The sequence below is a fragment of the Equus quagga genome, chromosome 22, assembly GCF_021613505.1.
Source record: "Equus quagga isolate Etosha38 chromosome 22, UCLA_HA_Equagga_1.0, whole genome shotgun sequence".
NCBI classification, from domain to species: domain Eukaryota; kingdom Metazoa; phylum Chordata; class Mammalia; order Perissodactyla; family Equidae; genus Equus; species Equus quagga.
In genome coordinates, this window is record NC_060288.1 from 37,549,059 (window position 1) to 37,565,567 (window position 16,509).

The window sequence follows — 16,509 nt, forward strand, 5'->3', positions numbered from 1 at the left end:
ACCTTTACTAGGACGGCTCTCCCCAACCTGCAGACCTTTACTAGGACATTTCTCCCCAACCTGCAGACCTTTACTAGGACGGTTCTCCCCACCTTCCCATCTGCTCACAGCCCACTCTGCCCTCCACCTCAGGGTCAGGAGTCCTCTCCCCAGCATCCCCCATCATTGCCTCCTTCCCTGGGCTGTCAATCACTGTCTGTGGTACCTCTGTCTCTCCAAGGGGTCCTAATCCCTCAAGGTCAGACACCTCTCTGGAGCTTTCGCAGCCATGAGTGTGCACAGGACAGGGTGTGTGAGAGGCTGCAGAGAATAAAGGGGGGGGCGCTCTCGGTGACCTTCGCTGAGAAGCGAGTGAGAGCCATGGTGACAGGGATGTGGCGAGGTCCTCTTCCTCCTGCTCACAGAGGTCTGTGAGCATGTCCACCACAGGGTTTTGAGGTGCCCCCTCCAACGGGCCAGAAAGCACCTCAAGGACACGCTCACAGAGTGGCCAAATTCCCATAAATCAGACCCCCGGGGAATCCTGGGTTCTTTCCCGGCCTTCAGGGCTGCAACCCCTAGAATCACAAATGCATTTAACAGCAAACGCTGGTGAGGACGTGGAGCAGCGGGAACCTGTCTATGGCCAGTGGGAATGCACATGGTGCAGCCACTTCGGAAGACGGTTTGGTGGTTTCTCACAAAACTAAACACACTCTCATCATACGACCCAGCAATCACGCTCCTTGGTATTTACCCAAAGGAGTTGAAAACTGTGTCCACACAAAAACCTGCACATGGGTGTTTCAGCAGCTCTGTTCAAAACTGCCAAAACTTGGATTCAACCAAGACGTCCTTCCGCAGGGGAACGGATAAATAAACTGTGGTCCCTCCAGACAATGGAATGTTAGTCAGTGCTGAAAAGAAATGAGCTATGAAGCCATGAAAAGACATGGAGGAGCCTTAAATGCATACGAATAAGTGAAGGAAGCCAATGTGAAGAGGCCACACACTGTATGATCCAACTATATGACATTCAGGAAAAGGCAAAACTAAGGGGACAATAAAAAGACACAGTGGTTGCCAGGGGGTGGGGGAGGCATGAAGAGATGGAGCACAGAGGACTTTTAGAGCAGTGAAAATACTCTGTATGATTCTATAATGGTGCATACATGTCATTACACATTTGTCTAAACCCACAGAAGGTACAACACCCAGAGTGAACCCTAATGCAAACTATGGACTCTGCGTGATGATGACGTGTCAGTGTAGGTTCATCAGTTGCAACAAATGGACCATCTGGTGGGGATGTTGATAATGGGGGAAGCTGTGCCTGTGTGGGGACAGAGGGTATATGGGACCTCTCCGTACCTTCTCAATTCTTTGAACCTAAAACTGCTCAAAAAAAATAAAGTCTTTAAAAAATGCATCGAAAAGACTGGAAGAAACATCAGAAACCCTCTCATCAAGCCCTTCTCTTGCTCTGATGAGGACACTGAGCCAAGCGGGCGGGGAGTGACTTGCCCTCAGCCCCAGGGCGTGGCGGAGCTGGGAACACGGCCGGAGTCTCCTGGTAGCACCTGCCTCAGGTCTCCTCTGGAGTGAATGTGCGAGTACCAGGGTCAGTAACACCAGAACCACCTGCCTTTCTGGAAGGAGAATCCGTCCACTGCCTGGAGGATGTTTTAAAGGTCACCTGAATGTCCTCATGCTGTGGCCGGGTCAGCCGAAACCCTTGGCTTCTCGCTCCCCTTTACTCCCCACAGGGTCCCTGTCTTTACTTGTACCATTAGGACCTCTCGGGTCTTTGTTAAACACGTACTGAGTGTGAGAAGCACGGGCTGAGCAACCGTGAGCCAGGCTAGTACACAAGTGTGTCTGCTACAGAGGAGAGACAAGGTCCTGGAGGCAGCGGGTCGGGGAAAGCTGACCTCCCCCGGGGGGTGGAGAGAGAGCCAAGAGAAGCAGCGTCTGGGTGGGAGATGAGCGGGGACCAGGCAGGTGTGAGGTTGAGTCTTTAAGAAGCTCGTTGACGAATCTTTCTAACTCCCATCACACTGGACGGAGGGCGAGGAAGAGGAACTGAAAACTGGATCCACTTACTGGTGGGTTTCAGCCCAACAGAGAACTGGTCAGACTGGGTGTGAGCAAAGCCTCTTCCCTTCCACCACAGGACCTTGGCAGCCCCCCACGGCAGCCCCCAGGCCTCCCCTCCCATGAATCTGCAGTCAGAGCAGAGACGGCAACGAGGACGGTTGTATTTTGCTTTGTTTCTGCTCAGTTAGGAGCAACCACGATGGAACCGTCACTGCCCAGAGCTAGGGAGGTACGCAGCCAAACAGGAAAGCCACGGCCGGGGCTGGGACACCGCTCCCGAGGGGCCTCCACAGCCTACTGCCGGCCGAGCCAGGCAGGATGCTCCCCCGGAACAGAACCCATCCTGCCACTAGGGCCACGCGTGCTATTTCCAGCAGTCTGCTGAGAACGGAGCATCCAGAGGACAGGGCGGGGCCTCACTCACTCCTTCCTTCAGCGGCTGGGGACGGAGGAGGCCTGGGTGTCACAGCACCGCGAGTGTCCACACAGATGACATCACAAATGGCCTGGATGAGAAGGGGCCCGGCTTCACCCGGGTCAGAGAATAAATGCATGTTCTTGAAGGTCACCAGTGGGTGAGGAGTTCCCTGTGCCCCGATAATGAGGGTTCTCAGGGAAACAATAACGCTGCTCCCTACAGGCCTCAAACACTCGCCTGATCCCAGGGTTAGGGCAACCAGTTTTCTGGTTTCCATTTTCTTGGCATTTTAGCAGGATGAACCCTGAAATGCTTCTTAGGGTTAACACAGCACCAGTGCACTGTCTTCGATGATCATAAAACAATGGAAATACTCTTTTCTTTGTCACTTCAACTGTCAGAATAAATTCAGGCCCAAATATCACGTCCCCAGCTGATGTTTCCTTTGTCCTCAGTGTCCCAGGGGTCCTTCGGGCCTCTCCTTCAGAGCAGAGTACCTCCTGCTCTGAAACCTCGGGGGAAAGCCCACCCAGCGCCCAGCACAGCGGCCTCAGTTTCCTCTTCCGACAATTGGTTTTGATCCAGGAACGTGCCCCGGCTCTGACCAATGAGGACATGACACACAAAGCCTGTTGGCTGCAGGAGGCGGGTGAGTTACTGACCACGACGCCAGAATCGGCCGTCACAGAACACCCTCAAATGCAATGCATCTTAAAATTGTCATAATTTGGGATGGAGATTAAATTACACATTTAAGGATGAAAAAGGCAATGTCTACATAGCAACAGACACACTTCTGAATGGGCAGCATTCAGTGAAAATCGTGGCTCACTGTCCTGGGCGCAGCCCCACCTCGGGCACCAGCTGATCCCAGGGCGAACACCCATCGGTAAGTCAGATGCCTGCGCGCAACGATCTAGCAATCGACGCAGGTGAGGATGCGGCGGGGAGACAGAGGGAGGAGCTGTCGCTGGGGACCCTCTGAGGACCTCACCCTGCACCTGGGACCTGAACGCACCTTGAAGGCCCTGCGTCTCCGGGACCTTCATCCAGAGCAAGGAGCGCGAACAGAAGCTGAGCAGGGGAGGGGAGCGCGGACTCGGGCGCAGGTGCGGGCGGGGAGGCCAAGGGCGGATCCTAACCCCGGAGGTGGAACTCAGGGTGTGGGGCTAGGCGCCGAGGAAGAGAGCAGAAACCCTGACGCCAGAAGGGGCTGCGCAGCTGGCTCGGCAGGAGGAGGGGCCACAGCAGAGCAGGGACGCGAGGGAGGGGGCCTTTGAGAGGGAGCCCCCCGCCCCGTCTCCATGACTCTCCCAGGCCCCCGTGACTGAGGCTGTTGTGGACTTGGCTTCACCTGGCCCTCGCTTGTTAACTGAGGAGGAGACAGCAGACAGTGTGACTTGCTTTGAACCCTCTCCCCTGGTACAGCTAAGCCTCTTCCCTCACCCCTCTTTCCGTTCCACAGCCATGGCAACACAAGCTCCAGAAATAATCCCGGGAGCAGGCTTTTTGGCTGCGTCTCACGCGGTTCACACCCACTCCAACCAGAATTCCACTCTCAGGCATCGACGGCACACAGCGACGATGGACAGAGGCTGGTCCACCCGCGATGGGTCCTTCATGCTCTTCCAGGCCCCCTCCCCGAATCTGCCGGCAGTGAAGTCCAGAGTTACTGCAGGACCCCCGTGTTTCCACGCTGCTTGTTCTTGGGATCTCGCACCAGCTGATAGGATCCCCGAGCAGGCAGGACAGGCCGCACAGGACGTGGCTCTGCAGGAAGCTCGCTCCTGCCGGTGAACTGTGACTCTGAATCAGGAGCTGGCGACTTTCTGCCAGAGCTACGCCAGGGCCACGTCTGGAGAACCGGTCCTGGGGAGGCCGCTGCGAGCAAGTGCCCGACGTGGAGGCTGCGGCAGGAGGTGCAGTCCATGGTGACCTCCGTGCAGAGGCCCCACTGCCCACAGCCACAGCCTGTCGTCCTCATCTGTATGGAGAGCAGGAACGCGCCTCCTTCTCCCACCCTGGGCTGCTCAGCTGATAAACTAGGTGGAAACCAGGCGATAAGAGGCACCTGCGTGCACCAGCTCAGAGTCCATCCCCAATGCACACACATACCTGCACACAGACACACTGACACATGCACACAGGTGTGTACACATACAGATATCTGCACACACAGTGACACATGCACACACACCTACCTGCACACATAGACACACTGACGCACACATATAGCCACGCACACAGACACACTGATGCATGCACACAGGCACACACACATATATGCACACACTGACACATGCACAAGGCACACACATACATGCACACACAGACACACTGATGCATGCACACAGGCACACACACATATATGCACACACTGACACATGCACAAGGCACACACATACATGCACACACAGACACACTGATGCATGCACACAGGCACGCACACATACACACACTATGTGCACACACTGACACACTGATGCATGCACATGTACACATATGCACACACACAGACACACTGATGCACACATATACACATATGCGCACACACAGACACGCCGACGCATGAACACAGGCGCACACATGCACACACCTTTCTCCAGGGTCACCATCTGGTGCTGAGGGAGACTCGTGATAACTATACAAACCACTGCCTTAAACCCACTCGGGATGGTGGCACACTAGGCTGTGGGGGTTGAGCCATATCACAGCTATTTCATAGAGTCGCCAGGCCAATCACTGAACTCACATAAATTCTCATAGGACGTGTGCTAGTTTTCTGTCTCTGCCATGACAAACCACCACAGACTCAGGGGCTTAAAATGGCACAAATTCCTTATCTTTCCGTTCCGGAGGTCGGAGGTCGGAGTCCACAGTGGGTCTCGCTGGGCTAACACAGGCTGTCGCCGGGCTGTAACAGAAGCGTCCCCCGATGGATGTCCCTTCCTCCAGAGGCTGCTGCGCCCCGGCTCCTGGACCCACCTGCTCTTCAAAGCCAGCTCCTTGGGCGAGTCCTTCTAACCTGCCCACTCTCCCCTCTCGCGGTCTCAAGTCCCTCCTCCACTTACTAGGATCCTTGTGATTGCGCTGGGCCCACCCAGACAGGCTCCCTCTCCCGAAGTCAGCTGATTAGCAAACTCAATTCCATCTGGAACCCTAAGTCCCTTTGGCTGTGGTAACCACGGATCCACAGGTTCGGGGGTCTTAGGGTCAGACGTCTCTGGGATCGACACCCTGCCCGACACCTGACGTGACCTACAATGTAACACACTCACAACCACCCCCGGTAGGAGGTTGTCAAGATACTGTTTTGTGCCTACTCTCCCTGTAACCTCCCTTCCTCCAGCTGCCTCCGCTCCACTTCAGGCAGGCGGTGGGGCCTCATCCTCTGGTCTCGGGAAGCCCACTGAGGCCACAGGCAGAAGCAGCTGAGGATCAGTGGGCGTCTCTGAGCTGCTGTGCAGGCCCCCAAGGAGCTCACGCTTCTCCTGAGGGACGATGCAGGGTGTGTGCCTGTGCCGGGCACCACACAGCACAGCCGGAGGGGCAGCCTGGGGACCGGAGCAGGGTCTGCCGTCCCACAGTCTGCAGGGACAGGGTCTCCTCCAGATCGGCGACCCATGGAGGGGCAAGACTCAGAGGAGAAGGAGGCACACACAGAGCTACAGCTTTCTCCCTCCCCGAGAGGGGCTCCCAGCCTTCCCGGAGGCAGCACGGCACGTGGACAGATGGATGGACGATGGTTAAGACAACGGCCATCCCACCAGTGAGCAGGGCATGCCGGCTGTGGAGGAGCCAAGCACGACCCCACTGCCCTGTCCAGCACTGAGACCTGTGCCCACAGCTGGACACAGGACCCAGAGAGCCCAGGGGTCTCCACCAGTCTGCCGGACCAGGGCTGGAGCAAGTTGATTGTCTAATGTAGAGAAATGTGACAGCTTACATGCCTGGGTGTGTGGACGGTGGCCTTTTTACTCCAGGAATCACTTACGAGTTCACAGCCACCAAAGACCGTGATGCTGAGGGTCGGATACGTGTGCTCGCTGGAACCATGCCTACAGTCCTCACAGAGCTTGGCCCTTCCAGAACCAGAGGTCCACAGCACGGTCCGCAAAATAGCCGACACGTCAGCAAAGCAGGCTGCACTTCACAGCCTGGCTGAGGACGCCCCCAAACCACATCTCCCTCCTCCATCCCAGGGAGGGGCTTTACCCCTGGTCCTGCTGCGTGTCTGTCTCAGAGCATTTGGCACTAACGCTCACCCCCTTCTGCCGGCTCGTCCCGTCTGGGTGTGGACACGGGATCGCCCCCAGCCCTCTCACCAGATCCTGCGGTTTAGCGTTGTCATCCGTGGATCCCATGTTGGTGAATCTGCCTCCTCTCTCGAATTCATTGGTAGCCCCAGTCAACACCCGTGTGCTCTCACAGGCATCTGTGGATGGGCACAGAGTGTGAAAAACTCGTGTTTCCCGACGCAAAGCGTCCTTTTGGTGGTCCATTGAGCGCCTCATTCTTTGCATTTTTGTGCTTCTCATTGGTGGCTTTGCTATTTAAAATGGCCACAAGCATATGCTGAAGCACTGCCTACTGTTCCTGAGCACAAGGAGGCTGCCACACGCCTCATGGAAAAAATGCGTGTCAGATGCGCTTTACCCGGGAATGGGTTATAGGGCTGGTAGTTCAATGTGAGTTCAGTGTGAATGAATCCATATATTATAATGTATATGAAATAAGGTGTCTTTAAACAGAATACACATAAAACAAGGTGGTGTGTTGATCGGTTGACAAAACTGTGGTGAACAGGGGCTCGCGGTAACCTGACCCAGTTTTCCCAGGAGCAGAGGGTCAGCATCTGCTAATTCAGCATTCTTGGTGACTTCATACGACATAACTGCCTTGAATGACGAGTCGACTTGACTCTGCCAGCACGCACGTATGCTGCGACATTCTCTTCTCCAGCCTGTGGCTCCTCCTCCCTCTGCCCCACCTGCCCCACCTCCCTGTGCCAGGGATGGGCTCCTGGCCACGCCCCAGTCTCTCCATGATGGGAACCTCACTGGGGATGTGAGGTTTAATTTTATGTGTCCACACGACTGAGCACAGGATGCCCAAACACTTGGCCAAGCATTATCCTGGGAGTGTCCGTGAGGCTGGTTCTGGATGACAGGAGCATTTATATCAGCAGGCTCTGAGTAAAGCAGACTGCTCTCCTTAATGTGGTGGGCCTCGTCCAATCAGCTGAAGGCCTGAATAGACACAAGGCTGAACCTCAGGAGTCAGAGAGAATTCAGCCTGACGGCCTCTGCACTGGGACGTCAGCTCTTGGTTCTACAGCAGCCTGCCGGCCTTTGGACTCAGCTTGGGATGCTGGCTCTGCATTCTTTGGCCTTTCCGGCCTCCATAATCACAAGAGCCAATTCCTCATTTTATGCACATATAAAGTCTCCCATTGATTCTGTTTCTTTGGAGAACCCTCACCAACCCAGGCAGCCTCTCCTCACTGGCTCCAGTGTCCACGGAGCTCCCGTGACACTGTCCGTCCTGCCCGTGCCTCCCTAGGCCTTGGGGGTGTGGCTCCCACCACTGGTCAGGTTTGTTTGCCTGGCCTGAAGCCCATCTTCCACAGGACCTGGCAGGTAACACTCACTCGCCTTCCCTGACATTTAGCACAGTGCCATGGAGCTCAAACACACTCCTGAGCGGGACTGTGAACTGCATGGATTAGTGTCGAAGGTAGTGTTACTATTGTTCAAGAGCCGACAGTCGATATGGCCTTTGATGGAAAAAAGTGTGTGTGAACAGAAAAGAAAGCTAAAGCCACTGCTGTGTCTGAGTCCACCCCGAGCTTCAGTCCAGCAACAACAGGAAATGTGTTCAGAAATAAAAGCACTGTGGATCTGAGTCCAGGGTCCCAGGTTTCAGCGTGTCTTTAAACAGGATCAGCTTTTGAAGGTCAAGGACCGTGCACTGCCCTGAGGCACGCTCCAACCCAACCTTGCCCTCTACCGTCTCACTGCAGGTGAAAGCTTTGGCGGCTCTACAGACGTGGGGGGTGGGGACCGTACGGTGGGCGGCCCCTTCCGGGGCCTGCGAGGGTCAGTGGCTTGGAGAACTCAGCAAGTCGGACTAGAGAACCATCGTGTAGTTCCAGCCACATCGTCCCCCCCAAGGAACAAGAATCCAGATGGAGAGTTTTGTGATGAACAAGCATCCTGGTATGAATGGAAACACTATGAATCATTCTGAACAACTGCTAGTGACTGTCCTTGAGGAAATAAAAAGACAGCATCGCTGTAACAAGCACCGGAGATAAATGAGGAGGGAAAGCCAGGGGCTGTGGGACAGCACTCAATGATAAAAGGACAAACACAAGTCTGGGGCAAGAGACCAGGGGCAGACGAAAAAATCCTTGCCGGAAATGGACATGCACAGAGGAGGGACACCAGGAAACAGGGAAAGGAAAGCAAGACCTGGAGCTGTCACAGGGAACAGAGCCACGGCCATTCACAGGGGCTGCCACAAGCACGCCTGACAGCCTGCTCAGGGGTGCTGGTCCCACGCACCCCAGACCCCAACCCCTCCGCCCTCCTCATGGGGCCAATTGTGCTCCATCCATTCATCAGATTCCTCTTCTCTGAGCATCTCCCACTTCCCACATTGCTTCTATAAAGTGAGTGCGTATGAACTAACACTAATTAGATGCAAAGAGCCTCCTCAGGATCTTTGGGTCCAAAGAGATCATACACCACAAAGGAAAAAGGAGCCTGGGGTCCGCTGGCCATTGAGCTGCCGGACTTGGGGCAGGTCACTTGAATTTTCCAAAACTCACCATTGTCACCCATCTGAACCCCATAATGACCACTTGGTGTTACATTTACACATGCTTTCATCACACAGAGCACTTGGTGCTCAAGCGTCCCAGATACAAATGTTTGCCAAGAGCAGGAGCGAGGGAGCACATGGGTGGGAAACACTCCCTACCAGGAGGCATTGTTCTTCACCACAAAGGACGGAACCACCTTCTGGCACTAATGATCCAGGCGAGTTTGGGTCATTAGATCGTTTACCAAAATCTCATCACTTTTCTGAAGTCAACTGTTGACTTCTGACCTAGAGGCCCGAGAAGTAACTGTCCATCGGCATTCTTTCCAGACCTTTCTTTACCTTGACTCCCCGTGTGTGTGTCCTTACTGCATTCTCACATTCTACGTTTATCCAAAATTTTAATATGTCTACTAATTTATAATGTGTGCTCACTTTCACAGTCCAGAAATCTACTTTTCTAAGTAGGAAAAAAGGAAATTACTACACAGATTAATAGCCAAAATATATTACAAGGGAACAGCTGAACTTGCTCAAATACTGCAATATGCTTATTTATTTATTAAAGCAGTTTCCGGAATGCTATCAATTTAGCCATTATTTTAATTATTTCCACTTACAGCGAAAATATTAAAATTTCATCTCTATAAAATTACTCCATAGTCCAGAATTCTTTTCCATAAGTCAGTTTGTTTGTGTGTGTATATATATATTTAAATTTCCTGTAATTATTTCAGATAAGAGTCTATTTCAGTTGACATAATTTTTCTGAACTGAACAATCTGAAAAACTAGAACGCCATCTTTATTCTACCATCTCATCTTTTGATAGAAGTTTAAGGAGCAAATCTGAAACTCACCCCTGAAGATGAGTCCAGATTACACACAGACTCTTTACAATGACACCACGTATATAGAAACTTCTGGGTCCAATTATCGATTTTGTTATTCAAAGAAGCTGAACTGCTGAGAATCCCAATGTGCATGCTTCTTTCTCTGCTCTTCAACTTTCAGAGAAAGAAGGAGACGGACCCCATGGTAATTGGGTGCCGTTTGCTCATATAACTCCTGTGACAACTCCAAGACACAGACATGATTACCACCGTTTGTGATGGAAGAGAAAAAGCTCAGCAACGTCAAGTGAATTGCCCGAGGTTGCAAAGTTGAACACAGGTCTGTTTTGTTCCCCGTTTAAACCATGGATCCAAATCCACATTTGCCATTGACCGCCACACACCTTACATAAGCTAATGCATCCTCTGAACTCCGCCTTCCTCAGGAGAAAGTAGAGATCACAGTGTCTTCCAGGCAAGGGACGAGTGAGGATTAAAGGAGAAACCATGGGCTTAGCACAGTGTCTGAGCCCAGAAAGCATCTGTGCAGCAGCAACAAACGCTCCAAGAGGAAAATCATGACTGTTAGCAAGGATGTTTTAATTACAAACAAGAAAATAAAAATAAAACAACAGCAAAACCCATCTGAAACATGGTCTGTATCCTTTAACCACAGACGTCATTCTCTGCGCGTGTTCCCACGTTATCCTTTGCTAAGCACCGATGTGCAGAGTGACGACCTTCAGCCTTGACAGATGTTGCCTCCATGTTCTCAGTTCAATTGCCTTGAGTTCCTGTCATTTCTTGAAATAGGCTGACGGTGCCTATAAATAAATAACTGTACAGAAAGTCCTTGGAGAGCCCCACAGTGTCCAGCAGAGTGATTTTCATATAAACTTTAATCTATCTGTCGATTCATTGGCTTTATCAGGTGGAAAAGGCAGACCTCTAAGCAGAATTATTTTGCAAAATTCAACAGTAAATAGGCTGTACTTGACCTAAGTGAACATAATTCTAGGAGGCACGGCTTAACAAGATACGGCCTATGCACATGGGGATGCGTCTGAGCGTCTGAGCGTGACAGTGGGACTTCAAGGTTTCATGGAAGGTGGGGCAAATGACAGCCAGGTGCAGCCAGGCTCCTGGTGTGAGGCAAACGTGCCGGGATCTTTCTCCCACCACACCCTCAAATACGCCGTCTCCTCCCTGTGTTCCCTCCTTGGAAGATAACTTCTCGTCCCTCTCAGATATAAAGCAGCCCCAGTGTCACGTGACCACTGTGAGTCTGTGTCCTGTCCTCTCCACCCCAGCGCTGCGAGGTCTCAGCCTCGTGGTCTAGAGAAGGGAACATGCTTTTCTTCCCCCTGCAACCTCACACCCTCCTTCTGGGCATCTCCGCTACGGACCGAATGTCTGTGCCCCCCCAAATTGACATGTTGGAGTCTTACTCCCCGATATGATGGTGTTAGGAGGGGGCCTTTGGGAGGTGATCAGGTCCTGAGGGTGGAGCCCCCAGGATGGGTGATTGCCCTTGTAAGAGACCCCAGAGAGCTTTCTCACTCTCTCCACCATGTGAGGACACAAGAGAAGTCGGCCACTGTGGACCAGGAAGTGGGCCGTCACCAACACTGAATCTGCTGACGCCTTGATCTTGGACTCTCAGCCTCCAGAACTCTGAGCATCACATTTCTGTTGTTTATGAGCCACCCCATTTGCAGTATTTTGTTATAGCAGCCTGAGCAAGGATAGGCTCCCTGTCTCCTCGGAGGGAAAAGGCAGAGGAGACGTCTGCTGCAGGCCTCCCCTCCTGGGGTGCCCATGTCCTCAGCGTGGCAGGGGGCCTCTGGTGCTGTCCTCGCATCAGGCCCATGGGAACTGTCTGCTTGTGGCTCACTGCCGGGGACGCACTCTCGGCTGTCTGCACACTCCCTATTTCTCATTATTGGAGTCCCCTCCTCTAACTGGCAGCCACCCCAGTGGGAGATGTGCACGTCATTGCCTCTGTGTAGGGACACACATCACCACTGCTGCCGTCTCCCTCACCTGCTCAAACAGGCATCATGGGCAGGTCACACCCCCCAGCCCAAACTGGCCTCTGCAAGAGAACGAGGTGCCAACCCTCCCCCACAACTGTGGGGTCTGAGTCCTGGGGATTAACACACAGCGCGGTGACTAGATTAGCAACACTGTGCTGCAGAGTTGAAAGTTGCTAAGAGGAGATCTTATGTGTTCTTAGCACAAAAGATAAAAAGGTAACTACGTGTGGTGACGGATGTGTTAATTAACTTGATCGTGGTGATAAAGTCCCAATGCAGATGTGTTAAATCGTCGCATTATACACCTTAAAAATACGCAATTCTATTTGTCAGTTATATCTCAATAAAGTGGAAAAAAGAAAAGAAGTGTGTGGTGGAAATGACAGGTACACAGACATCACATGGGAACTCAACTCTCCAGAAGCTTCCGGAACAAACAGCACTTGCTTTTTGGACAGCAGAGGGCTAACACAGAAAGCACCAGAACGCGCGGAGGGGGCAATCTTCATGAAGGATCCTCTCACCAAACGTCCTCTGCAAGCAGAGACTGGAGCATAACTGTCACTTCTTGTTTTTCTAGATTTACTGAGATATGATTGACAGATTATTGAGGCTAAATTCAGTGACCGACACAAGGCTGCAGACGTCGCTCTCCCTGCCTCCTTGATGACTGGGACGTTTTAAAGAGGGGCTGCTGCTGTTTTGTGAGCCTTTGTATTGTCTGGTTTGTTCCACTTCTGCACCCTCAGCTGTTCTAGAAACCTGGAAATTCCAAATTACAGTCAGCTAGATCTCAACCTTCACAGCTGAATCCCCTGGAGACGGTTGGGCACAGAATCCTGGGACCACCCTGCAGGGTCAGAAGGTTTGGGGCAGAACTTGTGAAGCTCTCCTTGGAACGGCCTCCCAGGAGATGCTGACACCACTGGTCCAAGGAGGCCGTCAGAGATGGAGCATCTGGATTTCCGAGGTTGCATTGTACATTATAAGGTATTTTAGAATAAACTCCTTATAAGCATCAATAATGAGTCGGGGCCTCTCTGTCTGGGGTTAGAGGAGTTCTCAGACTCTCAGTGGTGCCCCCTGCCCGCCCTCACTGCCCTTTACTGACCGGCATCCAGAAAGCCACAGGAAGGCAAACGTGGAGAGCAAGTTTGGGTGCTCAACATGGCCACGTTCTTCTTCAAATCATGTGAATTTCAGGACAAAATGCACTGGATGCTTTTGGACCTCTCAAGGAGGCCATCTCACTTCCACATCGTCCCATTCATGCCTTCAGGGAGGGGATCCGCCTGGTGTGGGGTTCTAGAAGGTTCTCTCAGCCCCATTGCAGCTGCCTGCCCCCACTGGACCTTCTGAGAGATCCGAGCTCATCAAGGGAGGCGCCGCATAATGAGCAGCAAATCAATTCAGCCGACTTGTCTTGTGGCGTGACTTTGAATGGTTTAAAAAACCAGCCCCGAAGTTAGTCACAGCTACAGAGATCTGAAGCACAATTAGAGACCCCCAGGGGCCCTGTGATGATTCTAAACCTGACACGCTCACAAAAGAAACCAAAAGGCTTCTCTGGTTCACTCCTCTGTGACTCAGGCCAGATTGCTGACCGTGTAAAGCAGACACCACCTTCTCAGAGGACGTGTGCTCTCTCCCTATAGCAAGACCAGGCTCTCCGTCTCCAGGTCAGTGTTGCGCCATCCGGAGCCAGCTCTGGAGGAGAGACTCTGCTCTCCAATCGGAGCTTCCCAGCACCCCAAAGGGGACCCCCATCTGCTCCCAGGGGCCAGCCACAGCACGAGGGGCAGTGCCAACATGTGCCACATGCCCAGAGCGAGCGCCCACTGCAGCAAGCCCCCAAAGGTCGTGAGGTTTCTACCTGCGCAAAGCACACAGCCACCTAGAAATCCAGGAGAGGGGAGCAGGGACGATGACGAAGGTGCGGGAGATCCCCACCCTTCAGACGCCACCTCCCTCCTTCCTCAGAAGACCTCCAGGCAGAGAGGCCAGAGAGCAGCCATGCTGATGGAGGCTTTTCACATGCAAAGAGCTCACACAAAGCAGGCGATAGAGGGAAAGATGAAGACCCCTTGCACACAGCACCCCGGGGAGCACACACAGCCTTTCTACCTATGGGGTCTGCACAGGGACTTCCTCAGGGAGAACCATGTGGCACGTGGCCACCTGCCCCTCTGGCCTATCCTGTCGCCCAAAATATGTCCAACTGTGGCAGTGACCCAAGCGTCAGTCCACGCTGTTTCCACTTGGCTCACATTTATCCCAAATTCGACAGAACTGTACCAGTGAGAACACTTTTTCATAAACACTCCATCATCTTGATTCTCCAGCACAATGTGTGGAATTCAGTCTCTCGACAGACATTTCCTCCCCCGGTTTCCAGAGGCGGGGACTCTAAGTGTCCTCATTTCTATCATTCTCCAACTATTATGGTCTGTAGAACACGCCCCACAAACGTTTGCTGAATGAATCCGTCCAACAGGGAAACTGAGGCACCAAAAGACAAAGCGGGACATCCTGTTTCCTGCCACATCCCATGAGGAGACGGAACGAGTCCACCCCGACCAAGAGAGTCACACGGTCTGCTCAGTGATGCTTAAAGGATGGTGAAATCTGCTCGCTGAGTCCACACACATTTACGGTCACACAGACGCTGCACTTTGTGCTCAAACCCAACGATGATGACTATAGTAAATGCTAGAAGGACCCTCACAATTCAGGGCAGTGCGTGGCAGATCCTGGGTGCCGAGGAATCATGCAGGACGGGGGCCAGCTCTGGGGAATTCAGGAGGCTGAAGGGGTGCCCCCAAATTCATACACTGAAGCTCGGACCCCCAGTACCTCAGAATGTGACTGTATTTGTAAGTAAGTCCTTTAAAGAGGAGACTAAGGCTCCATGAGGGCATTAGGGTGGCCCTGATGCAGTAGGACCGTGTCCTTACAAGACGAGGAGACGAGGACACAGACACGCACAGAGGGACAACCATGTGAGGACATGGGGAGAGGTCGACAGGTGAGGACACGGGGAGAAGACGGCATCTGCACACCAAGGAGAGAGGCCTCAGGAGGAACCAGCCCTGAGGACACCTTGATCCCGGACATCCAGCCTCCAGGACTGTGAGAAGTAAATGTCTGCCATTTAAGGCCTGCCTGCAGGCTCAGCACAGCCCCCGAGCAGACCAGACGGCCTCCTCTTCCCCCTCCTGCCTCTCCCTTCCATTTTCCCCTAGTTGCACCCAGGCATCTTTAGGCTTCGTATTCTATATTCTTCTAACATTTATTTCCCTCGTTTGAATGACGACTTCAGGAAAACCAACGCTTTTAATGAAAGGAACCACAGTCTCAGGTCGGGGGACCCTCCGGTGCCTGGGGTCCGGGCCAGAGCGAGCATACCCCATCAACAAGCAGACGGGGACCACATCTTCCTGTCTGGAAAAGTGTTTCACCACATGATTCTCAGAGAGTCACATGGCAAGCTTGCGTCCTGCTGCTGCGTCTGGAGCCACCGCTGTCCCCACAGATCCGCGTGGGAAACGCCCGCTCCTGGGAGGAAGCCCCCACAGTCGGGCCGCGGTGCCCTCGAGCCTAGGCTGGGGCCATGGGGACCTCAGCAGTGGGACTCCCCGCGGCCACCTACAGCGACCTCCAGAACACGAGGGAGGTGTGCTCTTTTCAGACGCCCACCTTTGTCGTTGAAATGAAGGTGCACTGAGGGCCTGCCCAACGGTCAACCGATTTGGAGAAGATGGGCACAAAATCCATCCCAGAGTCAACCAGAGGGAGAAAACGTGCATTTAGAGACTCCTCAGAGGAGAACTGTGTGGCGTTCCAGAAACATCACTGTAGAATGCGTATGTGCGTGTGCGTGCACTTTCCCAGTACAGACATATTTACACACGCACACAATACAATATGGCCTATTTACAGAATTTGAGATAATTTACAAAAACACAAAAACACAACACAAGCGCCGTATTGAAAAGGTACCGTCAACCCACAGCAACAGTTAATCAAAGGAAGAAAAGACAAGACGCGGCCCGAGTTCGTCCTGACGTCTGATTGATGAAGTGTGTTTCGAGCCTGTGGCCTCACCTTCAAGTTTTCTCCTATCGTGAGAGCTATTTGCGAAGAGACTGAACTCTCTTACTTAATGTTGCTTTATCCCAGGTGTGTTAACATTCCCATTAGATGCAAAAGCCAGAAATGGGGGCAACTATTATTTAACCTGGAATGAAATATTCTCATACTTGATGGGAGAATCAGAAAGGCTCAAAGCTTCAGTTGAGACAATGGGTCTCATTTGGAAGATT